Raw genomic sequence first — 15,969 nt, forward strand, 5'->3', positions numbered from 1 at the left:
AAAGCTGAAAGCCAATACCTGGTGTCCCAGCTGAATCTCCTTGAAACAACCCCACAAAACATGCACTCTCAGATTCCTGGTTTCTCCAGAACCCAACTCCTGGACCTATGATCTCGCCCTTGACTGGTTGTCACAAATGCACGTTCACACAGGAAAATAGTCAGGAATAGGCTTTGATAGACAATAGGACAAATAACACTGCTCAGGTGGTGGATTTGTCCAGGAGAGGTACCAAACCACTTCCATGCAACCGGTGTTTTGCCCTTGTCTCTTCTCCATTCTCCCACACTTTCACTTCACAATCCACCCAAGCCCTCCTTCTCTCTGCCCTTGTGCCTTCCCAAATAAACTCACACTTAACTTTTCTTCTCCATTTGTCCCAGTTTTGCTAAAGTCATACTCAGATTTGTTAATTCTAATTCACCTATACAATCCCAGCCTTATTTCACATTACTGATGTGGATAACGAGGCACTCTTGCTTTGTAAGCCCACAAAGGTCCCCAGAATTCCCCTCCAATTCGTGCTGGAGTTTGGTTGCCTTTCATTTAACACTCTACCTCTGAAACCTGGGCATTCCTCATGGTGCTCCCCGTAACTTTTATCAGCTTCTCTCTCTGTTATACATGATGCTTTCCAATTTCTCATGTCATGTTCAAATTTGTCCACAACCTGTTCAGTTTGCTTAACCTCAAACTCCTCAGCCTAGAGCCTCCTCATCTGCTTACATACCTTAACATCTCTCATCCTTTAGGCTACATCCAACAGAGAAATATATTAAAATAATTTTTAAAAAATAAAAAGGAAATAGGAAGAAATAAAGGAAAAAGTGAGTAAACCCTGGAAAATAAAACTGCATGATCTCCTGCCAAGGGAAAGAATAGGTATTGTTCTACACAAGATTAGCTTCAGGGGATGTTTCCTTTTGCTGCACCACACGCCGTGGGATGCAGAGTCTGTAGTCCTGGATCAGACAATGATTTCTTAGATGCAGAGACTCTAATGCCAGAAAGAGCACACTGACAACATAATCTAACCTCCCATATCACACAGTGCACAGCTATTTACCAAGTTTCTCCTACAGAAAAGCAAGTGGGTGTTTAGCTGCAACGTTGCCTCATAGGAAAGCTGTACTCTTTTTGAAAAGATATCATGAAATGGAAATTTTATTACTTTCTGTAGTGGTTTAACCACTGGAACAAATCCTCCTCAATTTATAAAAAGAATTGTATCCCTCTGTAGAACCTGTCTGACATGAAAATTGTTGTGGATTTTTCCACAAGTTTAAACATTCCTAGGAAGTCTTCTGTTTTCTGCTCAGTAACATCAAATCAGTTCTGATCATCTTTGCATTCAGACAACTGCTATTTAAAGACCTTCACTTTGAGAGAAATGCCATTATGACTTTTCCATGAAGCTTCTCCATGATTTACACATCCTTTACCTCCAGAACTGTTGTGGCATCCCAATGTCTTCAGTTTCATAGAATCCAGGCAAAGTCCTCTGTCTATCCCAGTTCAGAAAACTTTTCTTTAATAGACCCACAGGCACTGTTATCTTTTGGCCACACTACCTGACTGGGAACACAATTTTGTTCCAAGTTTTTGTCTATAGCAGACATTCTGTTTCTGTAGGGTTTGGGTGTTTTTTTGGCTGTTCTTGTTGTTGGGTTTTGGGTTGTTTTTGTTTTGTTTGTTTTTTTTCCAGAAATACCATGTTCTGCTTTCAGCTGGGATAGAGTTGATTTCCACTGGCTGGTACAGCGTTGTGTTTTGGATTTAGGGTGAGAATAATGCTGATAATACAATCAATGATGGTTTAGTTGATGCTGAGCAGGGTTCTCTTCTCACACTGTTCTGCCAGAGAGGAGGTTGGAGATGCACAGGAAACTGGAGGGGACACAACTGGGACAGCTGACCCAAACTGACCCAAGGGATTTTCCAGACCATGTGATGTCAGCCTTTCCCAGGAGATTGTGTTGTCCCCTATCCAGTCCATAAGGGTTTAATTTGTTCTGCCTACATATAGGATTTTGCATTTGATGGCCTTAAATCACTCTTATATATACTCTGCCTAACAATGGATCCAGATTACACAGCACATGTCCTATCCTGGAAGTCTTTGGGTTAACTGTGCTCTTTGTCAGCAATATCTTTATAAAATCTTGTTGAAGCCTCCAGCTCTGCTGACACCAAAGCTAAAATAATCTATACAAAGACAGTAAATAAATCCAAGCATTGGATGAAATGTTCAGCTGTAACACCATAACCTTGAATGGTCCATAAATCTCTCTTGAGAAACGGCTTTCCTTTCTTTTTGAGATGGCCAACCACTCCATGTCCTGGGAATGCACATCCCTTTGCATTTGGCAGTAAAAATCCTGTCCTTGACTAATGGTATCCACATGAAGAGATCCCATATTCTATGAACAAATTGCCAAGTATTTTTCAACCCATCAGTCCATGAACCATACAGCATAAACAGTATAAATTGCTGTGAGGAACAAGGTTGTAGTTTATTAGCAGCCCAAAAATTGGATGGCATTGGGTCAATAGCCCTGGGACCCCACTAGAAACCCACTGGTACTTGTAGGGCCAACTCCTGGCTTCTCGAGCAGGAGACACAATGGAAGTCCGCTATTCAAAGCATATGTCAGTTAGGCACTCCCATTTCATCACTAAGTAGTCTTTATGCCCTTATCATACCAGAATAAAAAATATTCTTATTCCTTCTCTCTCTCAAAAAAAAAAAAAAAAAAAAAAGTTCCCCATGCCTCCAAGAGGTGCAGGAACACAAATCTGAGTAACATCAGACATTCATATTTTCAGAAAAAAAATTTTGCTCTAGCCAAGCCATTTCCTTGTCACTCCTTTCCCTCATCCCAAAAACAGATTCACGGTGTGACATGTTGGAATCAATCCCATGTTGGGTTGCAGCACTGATTGCCCTGCTCCTGCTCAGAAGAGTGTAATCTCTGGGCTATAAACAGTTCTAGTGAAGAGATAATGTCCTGGGTTTCTTCCCTTTACAGCCAGTGAGGTCACTAAGAGCTCCCCTATTTATCATCAATATTTCAACTGCCAACCCTTTTGTTTACTGACCTTGAAAGCATTTCACATGAACCCATCAGGAAGGTGTGTCCTTTGCTGCTTTGGCATTTCCTTACTGTTAATAGGGTAAATGTGTGAAAGTATTTTTAAAGAATCCATCCCCCTTCATACATTCTGGGATAAGAATTTTGTTGCAGGGCTCCATCTTTCATCTGTTATCTGTTTTCCATGGACAGAGGTCCTTCATCAAACCAGATAATTTTATTTGCTGAGAGATGCTTTTGTGCAAAACCTGATGCCTAATTTATGAGATAAGTTGGACTGACAACAAAATGACCTTCTCCCTCTATCTGGTTATTAAATTGTTTGTGATCTAATAAAATGCTGGTAATACACTCCGTTTCAGCAGGGCTTTAATTTCCTACCTGACATTTAGATTAAAAAGAGTACGGATTCAGGGAAGGAATTTGTCACAGTCTGAAACAGGGTTGACAAAAGCTGAGCTCTGCTACTCGCAGAACACCTCAGAGGGAGGAGTGGTTTGCAGCCCATGGGTATGACTCTGAGAAGGCAAAAGACTCAGCAAGGTGGGATTTCCCTCCTCCCACCCAACCCACATTTGGTTGGGTACCGGATGTGGAGCTGAGTCAGGATGCGAGGAGACACTTCACACAGAGCTCTGCCCTGTCCTGCCTCTAATCTTGACCAGTGCTATCCATGAAACTGAATAAAAACAAATCATATTTCTTTCTATCATCCCCACTAAAAACAAATATTCTCAAATAACTCTGGAGTAGGGCTTTGTTCACCCACCAGAGGACAGTGATTCATGAGCTCTCACCCTTCTGTCATTCCTTGGATATCCTCAGAGATAACATCATCCCATTATCCAGCCTTTTTGGTGCTGTCAGTACAGTCACAGAGGGAAATGCTAGAGCCTGTTCTCAAAGCCAGACTCCACTGTCTTCCTTGCTCGCTGCTCTCCAGAAAAACATGGGCTCAGGAAAGGAATTAACCTTTTATCTCAGAGCAATACACATTTTCATGCAGGAGGAAAATAATATATATCTTCACACCTTAATGATTTTCTGTATAATACCAAGTCCTGCAATGTTTCAGCAAATGTAAAAGTATCAGTTCACTGCTCCTCCCAAAACACTGAATAAGCATTCTCTCTGGAAAATCGAGATTTTCCTACAGAAGAAATGTTACAGAATGAACATATCTGGTTTCCAAGGATTGTATTCTCATGAAATATTGTTTGTAGCAGGAAGAGCTCTCCAGCAGGAGACTGTTCCACGGATCTCTAACTTACACTGAATCAAGAGATGTTGACATTATAAAAGTCTTTACTTCTTAAGAAAGACTGAAAATACAGCCATTTAGTAAATGGTGAGGAAAATTGAGTGGGAAAAACTGAGAGGGAAGAAACCTCACTAACACAAAAATACCATAATGTATCTCAATAACTGGGGAAAGTTGCCTCAGTGAAACCTTAAATTTCTCTGACTCCTTCAGTCTTCACTCAGCCACCTATTTCACGTCACTGAATTTGGCAGTACTCTCTGACAGAAAAAAGGAAGAAAAAAGTTTAGGAACATGTAGCAAAGGTACTGCATAGGAGAAAAAGAAAATGTAAGGGCAGCTGGGTTTTGCTTCAGAAAGTTTATAAAGTCCTAACTACTGTAGGAACCCACAATGGCATAACTCAGTCAAGAGCTCTTTGAGGTTCGCTTCTCATTATGAGATTCTTCTACTGAGAGATCAGGAAAGGATAATGACAAACCTTTCCAAGATTTTAGTGCTGGCTTTTATAAAGACATCTTCTCCCTTAAAATGCTCTGGCACCTTTTTTCAGGTGTGTTTTGTGTGATTGTTGTAACTGTATATTCTGGTTTTTGTTTTACATCAGACACACTTTCAATCTCTATTGCTTCCAGAATATCTAATTTATCTAATCTTATTTATCTAGATGCTCTTACAACATTTTATTTTCCTTCCCTGCTTTGTGTGTGTGAGTTTACTTCTCTCAAAGTGAGATAAAAATAACAAAAAGGTTCTGTATGTATCTGTGGGGGTACATCCCCCCCTCCTGAGGCTGCACTATGATCTCAGAAATGCTCGTTAGGCCTCGGCCTTGACAAATAGCACCTGGGTTAAGCCCCTCTTAAGCTTGTCAGAAACACTGTCTGCTCCCAGGAACCAGTTGCTGCCTAATGAGCTCCTGTTTTATAACACACAGCCTTGGAAACTTATTTTTCTTGCCTGAATAACAACCCCAGTGGAACAACATATCTGTTGTCGAACTTTCAAAGGAGGTTGCCGACCTGAATTGTGGCCTGCATGGAATAATACTGTGACCAAAGCCAATTCTCTTGTGACCTTCTAAACAGTTGTCCTGAGACCCTCTGAGCTCTCCTGGACCACCATGGGCTGTGACAAGCATCTCCCTCTGAGCGAGACCTCTGAGAGCCAGAGAGCTCTGAAAGTTGCTGTACTTGGAGAGTGAGTGAAGGATGATGATGGATCCTGGGCTGATACCCCCATTCCTCAAGACTCAAGCCTTCGCCCACTGAAAAGATGCAAAGCCATCCAATGTGAGTCTTTCACTGGATTTGAGGGGTATAAGCCTTGTACACACTCCTGGTCTGTGCGTGTGCAAAACACGGAGGTTTCCATTGCACTTTGCATGGGAGGGAACTGAGGGTCAGTGAGATGAGCATAGGAGGGTGAAATCAAGGGGATGGAACAGAAGATTGAAAATGTGGGCTCTAGGAGAGTTACTGTTCCTTCTGTCATTAACCTTTTGCTTTGAAAATGACAAAGAGGAGGCACAACATGAAGGCCAGAGCAGAGGTTCCACAAATCAACCCTGTCTGAACTCCTCCCAGAAGCGGAACCATGGATATGCCATGATAGGTTCTTTGAGTACCACCCCAAAGAAGTCATTAGAGCTGCTTCAAGGGCCAAGCAGTTTCCTCTAGCAACTATCTTAGAGCTGTCAAAGAGCAACTAAAATGTCTGTATCCCTCTATTATTTTTTGCATTGAGAAAACATTTGAGCGTTATAGAGATGAGAGTGAGTGAGCAATAGGGATGAGAAAAAAACGAATGGGATAAGCAGGATACTCTAGAACCACCAGGGAGGATAGGGAGATATTTTATTTCAGTTCTGGCTTTATCCATACAGCCTCTGGTCCTGCTGACCTTCACTGGACTCAATATGGCATATTTTGCATGTACTGACATGTTTGGAGCAGGGTTAAGGTCAACACCAGACTTCATGGCATGGCCTCAAGTGTCTGTATCTCAAAAAAGGAAAAACATTTGCTCCGTAGAAAAGTCAGATTTCAACTTGTGTGAAGTCCTAGGACCCTTTCAATCTTCAACGAGGCTTCACCTCATATTAATTGGTGATCAGGTAATCTCAGTTCATCTGCCACTGCGTACATGTCCTGTTGTCCCAGTGCCTATCAGCCAACTCTTTGGAACAGGATGTGTGTTACAGCATTATGAGCCCAGGGTGAGCAGCTCCAGCAGAGCTTTTGACCACATCAGAGGGCCTCTGAGATAATTTTCTTTTGGTAAAATAGGGAAGTCAAAGCACATTTAGACTGTCAGATGCAAAAGTAGAAGATTGGTTGCAGCAGAGTAGTCAAGGTAAGGATCTCAGCCAGGTGGGAGAAGTAGGACAGTGATTTATGTGGATGATTATGATTAGATTTATTCCTAACACAATATCTAAATATTGCCAGTGCAGTATCTAAATAACAACTTTATCATTTCTTACAATGGATTATAGTATCTAAAGGGTTATAGTAGAAACAAGTTCAGCTAGATACATACAGGTTTACAGTCTTTGGCCTTGCAGAATTCACAGTTACAAAGTACCTATGGAGCTACTCTAGGATTTTACTTCCATATTTGACTAAATTTTAATGCCTTTTGCTCACCCACCCAAAAGTTCCTTTTGCTCACCCTGTCTTCAGGCTGGATGTACCCTGTAGATGTCCCTGCCAGGGGGAGGACCCACCCACAAACTGCCTGCAACCTTGGGAGACCAGTTTGTCCAGTCAGCCCAGTCTCCAGCAGCACTTTATACCCTTTTGCAGGCTGATGTGCACCAACACTTCAGCTCCCCCATCTCTGTAATACATTAATGATGCAAGCATCCAGACAGTTCCTCCTACAGTTCCCACCTGGTTTTCTTATCCTAGGACAAACCACACCGCCCATCAAAGATAGTGAAAAGGGGGCCGTGGTGTGTGTGAGGGCTGGTGGGGAGGAGGAATGGGAAGACCTGACTGTCTTTCCTCAACACCACACTGATCTTCTGCATTATGCTCTAAATCAAACTTTATGCCACCCCTCATGGTACCTACACAGCCACTCTGCAGAAATACATCCGTTGGCTTGGGACAGGAGCATCCCGAGTCTGTCAGGAGTGGACAGATGAACCAAGGGGTAATACCTGCAGCTAGAAAGACAAGGGGGGGAAAGGACGGATCAAAGAAGTGTGATTAAGTCCTTGAAGGCTGTTTTATGCCTTTAGTTTGGTCTTTTGGTAGCGTTCTTAATGAATCTGGAAGATAAATGGCATTGCAGGTGGAGAGCCCTGGAGCCATGCAGGTGCTGGTGTGCTGCTGGCTCTGCATCTCTTATCAGAAAAGGGACTGGGATTTGCATTTCTGGTGAACACAACACACCTCCTGCTTTGTTACTACTCCCGTCTGCCTGCAGCACTGATACCTCTGTCAGGGAATGTGTGAAACAAAGACAACACTTTGAACACTTATAGTTCATGCAAGATTGCTTAGGAAGCCTGAACTTGCACACAGCAACCTGTCAAAATAAGCCCAAATCAGATCTTCAGAGTGTCAGAAAGGCTCAAGGACTCATCACAACGATGAAGGAAGCATTGCAAGCATAAACACATATAAACATTTTTGCTGCTGCTTCACCTGAGTGTGAAGTGACACTGTATTGTGCCATTTATTCAGGTCGTGTCAGCATTGGTTCAGATAACACAGGAATGATGGAAATATGAAGAATGTGTGTAGGGTTCATACAATGCCAACATAGTGTCTCACCTGCTTTGATAATGTAATAAAAATCAGAGATCAAGGAAACTTAATAGATGGTACAGTGATGTCTGTAGCTTTATTGCTGATAGGATATAGTATTTACTCTTTCTTAAGGATAAGAAGCAATGGGGAGGTTTCTCCCCCTTTCCATGGTCAATTATTCCATGTAAGAATAATGAGTGTCCTCACTGTTAGGGCATTTGCTGTATGATTCATCTCACCTAAGTTTAGATGCCTGTAATAAAAAATCTACTGCTGAGCTTGTCACCCTTGACTTCTTCTATAGCAAATGGACAGAAATAGGTGTTTTAAGGGCTTCATTCATCTGTCCTATGACCTGTGTTAGACCTTAGAAAGACAGGACTCTCATGCTTAGCTCCAGGGATTATATTAATTATCACTCCACTGTTTGTCAGGAGAGCTCAGGTTAATGGGGATATCAACATTTAATGATTTGAAGAATATTCTTTTCTAACTAAAGATGTCCTTTATTTATTATTATGACCTGAAATCCATATAATACATCAAAGAACACTGAATTCTGAGGAATAGGAGGAAAGGAGGGGTCACCTTCTTCCTTAAGGCAAGAGCCACATTCTAAGAGTATCTGACAATTTTCCACCTTACAAATCTCCAGTTACTAAAAATGAAGGTCCAAAATCAACGTACTCAGTCTCTCTTTCTTTCTTCCTTTAGACATCTTATTTTTTGATGTAGGTTTTGGTCTTTTAAAATATTTAACTGTATGATTTTTAGTGTTTGTTACAGTGTATTGGAGTATCCACTTTACGACTTTGGGGGTACACATGGTAAATTTTCTAGGATCCATCATCCATTGCAGTATTTCCATTGAGCAGAGGTTGAACTCAATAAGCAGCAGGATCCCCTCTGCAAATATGGTGTGAATAAACGCAAATTTCAGCTCCTAAATGTTTAGATTTTATCCCAGTCACCTGCCAAACTTTCCCATACCAGGTATCCCACCTGTTCCACCAGTGGTGCCAGCATTTTTTTGCTCACTTCTCATCCTCAGCTGCTCAGCTCTCACTGGAAAACATCTCCCCAGCCTTCTCCAAGCCAAGATGTGCTGCCCCACCAAGCCAAGCCTTTAAAGTCACCCTATTCAATGGCTTTTTTTAAATCAATGAGGAAAACAGCACTATTTCCATAGGAAATGGATTCTGATGTCAGAGTGCACAGGGAATTTATTCTTCTGTCAGTTTTATGCCTTTCAGTCATTAAAGCCTAAGTGGTTTTCACAGGGTTATGGCATGTTTGGCAGTTTGGTGCACTATAAAATATCATTTATTTACACTCATATTCCTTAAGCAATTTAGATTTATTTGTGTGTGTGTATTTCTCCAGTTGTGGCCACACGCACACAAAGCCTCTTCTTTCCTGACTTAATCAACTCATCTCCAAACATCGATTTCTTCTCTGTTGTCTTTTAGGATTTATTTTGTAGGATTTTTTTTCTTTAATGTAAAATTAATGCAGTGCTGCTTAAAAATCCTGGGACTGATGGCCCTGAAGGGTGAATGCTGCTGTTATCCACTTCCAGGAGCTGCAGCCCAATCTAATCTGGAGGGAGCAACTGCAGAACAGGTGAGGATGCTCAGATTTAAGACCTGTTATCATTCAGCCATTCAGCCCACTAACCCTCCCAACAAGGTGATTCATTACCAACACTCCTAACTATTGATAATTAATATTAATGATTACGATTTAGCTCCCAGTGACTGAGGAACTCGGGTTTTGTTTTCCTCGGCCTCATTTCTTTCCCACTCCTTTACACATCAGAATATTTTTCATGTGTTTTGCGGTCATGGAAATGAAATTTTGGCCTCCTCATCCCCACTTCTTGCGACAATGGTTGTGGATGTCCTACACTTCCCATCAGTGGCTGCTAAAGATCTCTGTTAGTACAAGATCTTCACAGTGAGCAAAATGAATTACATCAGAAAATAGAAGTATTTCATGAACCAACAGCCCATATTGGCAGTATATTTCCTCCAACAAAAACCAGGAATGACTGCTTTCATAAAGCATATTGTAAACAGGCAAATAACAGAGTAATTCTTCCTCCCACCTCCTGGCAGGTGACTCCTGAAGGCACAAGTCACGTGGAGATTCCAGTCACAGATTTACCATTGTGAGTCTGTGTATTCCCTTACAAAATGGTTTGGTGTTTTTTTGGACTTTACCGTATTTTGTGGGAAAGAGATGCTACCTGAGAACTTACTTCTCTTTCCTAAACCACACTACAAAGTGCCAAATCTCCTCATTTTTTGAACACTTCCAGGGATGGTGATTCCACCACTTGCAATGAGCAAGACGGTGAATAATTATTTCCTGATCAGAACTCTTTCTTTCCATCATTCATAAGTTTCTAAAACCCTGACATATCATTCATTAATCATGTATTTTCTACTCTTCTCTTTTCAAATAAGAAAAAAAAAGTCTAAGCTCATTCATACTTTTCCATAGAAAAAATGACAGCTGAGGAGCTCCATTTGTGACAGATTTTCTAGGATAGAACCATTCCCAGGCATCCTGAGTAGTTCTGATGCTGTTTGGCACTGAGCACACTGAGTATAATGACATTAGTGATGATGTTACCTGGTGTCCTGAAAAAAAGAGGAATAAAAAGTCTGTACACTTAGTGTTCCCATTATTTCTTGGAACCACAAAACCCAGAAACACCAAATTCCCATTTCTCTGTGTTACGCTATTTCAGATACTCAGTTGTGATTTTTCTCCTAAATGCAAGAAAATATTCAAATTGCAATTATATTTTAAGGGTACTTTTCATAGTGAAATATAATTTTCTCTTGGATGTTGAATCAAAACTTGAAATCTACCTCTGTTTTTCTTTTATACAGCTTGCTAGCTAGGATCTTAATGCTGCCATTTCTAAATTGGAAGGTAAACACTAACAGATTTAACAGGATGGATGTATTTAAGAGCACAGATGATCAGAGTGAATGGCATGTTTATTTCTAATGATCAATCTGCTCGAGGATAACAGCCTATTATCTACAGCAGCAAAGTAGTTCTCTTCACTGAATGGCAGAGATGCAGTAGAGAGGTTCAAATCCTGATGAAGATGCAAATCTGAGACCAGACATGCCCGAAAGCAATTGTTGCTGCCTGAAAAATTGCACATCAGTTGGGATATTTCTTGAAAACAGTCTCACAAATTTCAAACAGCAAGGAAATTAGTTTTCTCTCTTGTGAAATGAATGACTTCCCGTGACTTCTCCCTCCTGGCTGAAATGTCAATCCAAGTCTCTGAGATGAGAGAATACATACCCAAGGTCTGTAAAGAGGGGGAGGGAAATCATATACAAGATATCCTAGTATATTAAAAACCTGGAAGGAAATATTTGCAATATCCTGTAGAGGATATCAGAATACAAGATCAGAATGTGTAACCCAAGCTGCAAAACCACGTGCAGTGGGCTGGCATAGTATGTTCTTGCAGATAATACTCCTTTTCACCCCAGGGCTGGAGTACAAATGTAAGGCTTTTAAATGAGACTGTGCTTTTAAATATTTGCCACCTTGAACTCTTAATTCACGTCATTATGACTTCAAAGCCACCTGTCACTCAAAAGAGAATGTGGAACAATACCGTGCACAGAGGGTTTGTTTATTCCCTTGCTTTTTAATCATGATGAGTTTTGATTCAGGCTTGGAAACAATTTAAAGGAGGGACCAAATTCTGTCTGCTTTGAGCAATCCCAGAGAGGACCCTGTGTTTCTCTATCCCTGTATCTCTCCGGTCCAGAGAATGTCCTGATCTCTCCAGTTCCGCATGTTGATACACACTTTCCTGGGGGTTTATTTGCAACCCACAGTATGGATTGCCATGTGGATGGATAAGAGAATAAGACTGAAAGGGACTTTCTCAGTGAATCTCTGATTTGGCCAGTAACTGTATCACATCAGGAGTTGTTTTGTGCATAAATTGTAAAAGAGGCTGTGACTGAGTGTGTAATCCCACTTTGGCCAGGAAAGGATCAGAGCTGCCAGGGCTTTGCTTTGCCTGTGTCCACTGTACCTCCACAAGGACATTTCCCTATCACTGTGAGGACCTGTGTAACCCACCACCCAGACTGTAAACCCTCACTCTGTTCTTTTCCTGGCCGGTGCCTTTGTTTCCTCCCATATTCTCTTTCTTGCAGTCTGAGTCAGGTGGATGTCAATGGCTTCAACACCTTAAAGACCAGTTAAGCAGCAAATTTCCTGAGTCTTACTCTGTTTTTGGCACCCTGTGTGCTCTCCAGCAGCTCTGAGAATAAAAAGCAAGAGGCTGCAGGGTTCAGCTTCCTAAAAATTGCCCTTGAGCCAGCTCTTTTTGTCCCAGAATTGAGAAATTACAGGCTACTGTGTGCACAAACTTTGGTGAACAAAATGAAGTCTGGAGAGGTCTGTTGCTTTGGGTGCCACTGGTGGAGATGCTGTTAGACAATATTTTACTCTGCTGGCTGTTGAAAGATTTTCTGAGGGCATCTCTCAGCCTTCAGAGAGTGACAGCTAAGTAAAATCCTCAGGGCTTTTGTATCAAATAGGGAATGCTGCAATGGCCTGTTGTGAACACTGGAAGAAAAAGGTTATATGGGCCTGAAAGCACATGGTCTTTTCAGCAAATTTTACAAAGGAAGACTGAATCTGTCATCATTCACCCATATTACAGCAGAATCTATAAAATCTTTCTCCCAGTCCAACTCAGGTTGTTTTCTGAAATATGATGTTTCCCAACCTCCCTCCACAGGCTCCATCTCAAGAATCTGAAATTCCTCTTGTTCATTAGCCTACAAATGGGCAAATGGCCCACTTGGTGAAACACACTGCAGATGTGGGGAAAATTTAGCCAACAGATTGTCATGGGGATGATTTCCCCTCATCACGGAAACAAAGGCACAATTAAGGGATGGGAAACATCTGAATTATTTGCTGCTGATGAAAAGAAGAAAAATGGATTCATGTTTTCCAACTTTGAATATGGGAAAATGATGTTGCCCTTCTTTCCCTGGGCCACCAAACCAGGCTGTTGTCATTAGTCTTTCAATTCCTTCTATTGTTCTCTCAAGAAGCTGCAAATTGTCTGTTTTCATCAGTTACTGCAGCCACAGCAGAGCTTCTACACTTGTGATAACAAAGGACTAGATAGAAATGGGTAAAGTTGTTCAGCTTTCTTTAGGGTGTGCAGAATGGCACTGAAGTTTAGGGAAATTTCCTCTGAAGTTACAAACTGGGGATATAAGGTAGCGGGAGCCTCTTCCAGAGGAAAAAAGGCATAAAAACCAGGAGAACTTTCCTCAGGATCTTCCTCTTCAGAGTATTCTGCAAACTGTGATTTGAAAAAAAAAACCAAATGTGGAGCTCTAGAATTGTCATTGGATGAAGTGATATGTCTGGGCTCAAATTTTGTGCATATTCCATTAGAATCTATTGAAGACAGGAGAATGCAAACCCACACATAGCATTCCAGTCCTTTTCCCAGGAATATAAGTTGACAGCTACTTCTAGTTTTCCATGAAGAAAGCTAATTCAAAAAATATAATGATGCACTTTCTGAACAAAGGCACCAAAACACTGACCCAGTGCTGAAAGAAAGGACTGTGGTGGTTTAACCCTACCTGGAAACTGAGTCTAATCTCAAATATGGTAAAAAATACGGTGAAAATTCATCTGAGGGAAATAGGCTTTGTCTAATTCTGTGGGCAGTGAAGAGAACCAGCCTTTCCTACGAGGCTGGTTCCAAGTAGAAGGCAAATTTCTGTGTTTTATCTGCAGAAATTTGTGTTTCCCCCCACATTATACAGAATTAAAATGTACAGCCCAACACCCTGTTCAAAGCATGACCAACAATGAGGTCAGGTTCAGTTTCTCACAGCTTTATCCAACCCAATCTTGAAACCCTCTGACAATGTAGGGACTGCACAGCTTTTCTGTTCAACGAGTTCACGGCAGGTGGATGGTAAATCACTTCCAAGCTGTGCAAAATCCTGCCTGATGGGAATTGCTTGTGCATCACTTATTGGATTGGAAGCCTCAGGGATGTTAGAAAACCTCAGGAGGTGCATTCATCACCCATCTGAGGTCAATAAACTGACTAGGGCCAAAGGACTCCTGCAGAGGTCAGAAAGGAGTATTTCTTTGAAATGTTATTCAGCTGCTCAGTAGTAAAGTTCACCTTCCCCTGAATGTCAAAATGTTGATCAGAGTTTGACATGGCAAACAGCGAGTGCCAAGGTGCTGGTGATTTTTCACTTCCAGGATAGTAAGTCCTTCCCACTGTATGTGAGACTCATGGACATAACCTCACATGTTCTGCATATCAGAGAGTGTCCATCAACTGAGAGAGAACTTCATTGGAAGAGACACATCCCTGTCCTTGAGCTCTGGTGCCACCTCTCTACATGGCTCCTACAAATCTGTGAGGAACCAACTCTGTTATCGCTGGGACACAGTGAGAATGTGCTCGGAATCTTCTTAGTTTGTGTTCCCAGCTGCAGTTATTATCACAACAGGGCAACTGAAATTCAGCACCCAAAAATTAGAGGAAATATTTGGCTTTAATTTTGCGCATCAGATATCTCCCTCTCCAGTTGGCATGATCCCAGAAATAGCAACATTTTGAAAATTAGCTCCTAAGAATTTGCAAAACTCTCACAAGACACAATATTGAACATAAGAGTCCAAGAAGGTATTTTCAGTTTTATCTTTAGAACAGGGTTGAGTGAGGTACAAGGATAAACTGGGATAAACTTGCTGCAGTCACTGAACAGGGAAACAGAAACAACATATTGGCTGTCTTCGTTTTAAGTTATCACTATGTTCTGTGCACAAAATAAAGCATGAATGTGGGGGTGAATGTGATCACATAATTAAATTAAAGTGTGATCCCAGTCATGTGTTTTTCTTGGTGTATTTGAGATTTTTATTATTTATCTACAAAATAGTAAATACCTGAAGGCAAACGTATGAACATTAAAAGACCTCAGAAGTAGCCTGGGAGACTTTTGTCATCATTGGAGTGAAGATCTTATGCAAAATTACTGTAGAAAAATAAAAATAGAAGGTAAAATACAAATAGATTTGGTGGGAAGACCATCAGGAGATATTTAGCATCACCTACCATGATAAGTTAAAAAAATATCTAAGTTAAAAAAGAGCTGAGCTCTAATGTCCCAAGAGATAATGAGGAAAACTGAGGAATCTTTGATGTGATGCAGAAGGAGCCATCATAGGAGTCCTGCATAACCCCCATTAACAGGGTGAGAAAATCAGAGCAATGAGCCATAGAGAAATTGTAGGGCCTAAAAAAAGCTGAGAGGACAAAGCAATTTAATGTGGTCACAAAACTGAATCTTCACATCATAAGGAACTCCAAGACCTCACCATCTGTCCTGGCTGGAGATCAGAATGTGCAGGCAAAGGACTGACAGTATGGGCAAAAACATAATTGAGGGAGGAGTGTGACTTGAAAATACGAAAACATATCAGGAGATAAAAGCAGATCAATTTTGCTTTCATTTGGTCAAGAAAGAAGTGAACCTTTTTAATAATGCATTAATGTACATTTGTCTCTTTATAGTATATAACTGTAGTATTGCAATTATATAAAAATAATACAGAAATCAGAAGTAAGTGATAGTAGGATCAGATTGATTCCTTCAACTTAGCAAAATTAAAAGAAACAGTGAAATGATCAACTTGATCACTTTTAGAGTGAAAGTTTAATTTCCCACAAAATAAAGCACAGAAAAATGTGCATTTTCTAAATAATAGAATTTTTCTTTCAACTAAGATCTGTTTGTAATGGGCA

Source organism: Neopelma chrysocephalum, unplaced genomic scaffold (assembly GCF_003984885.1).
Source record: "Neopelma chrysocephalum unplaced genomic scaffold, ASM398488v2 Primary Assembly neopelma1_129, whole genome shotgun sequence".
Classification (NCBI taxonomy): Eukaryota; Metazoa; Chordata; class Aves; order Passeriformes; family Pipridae; genus Neopelma; species Neopelma chrysocephalum.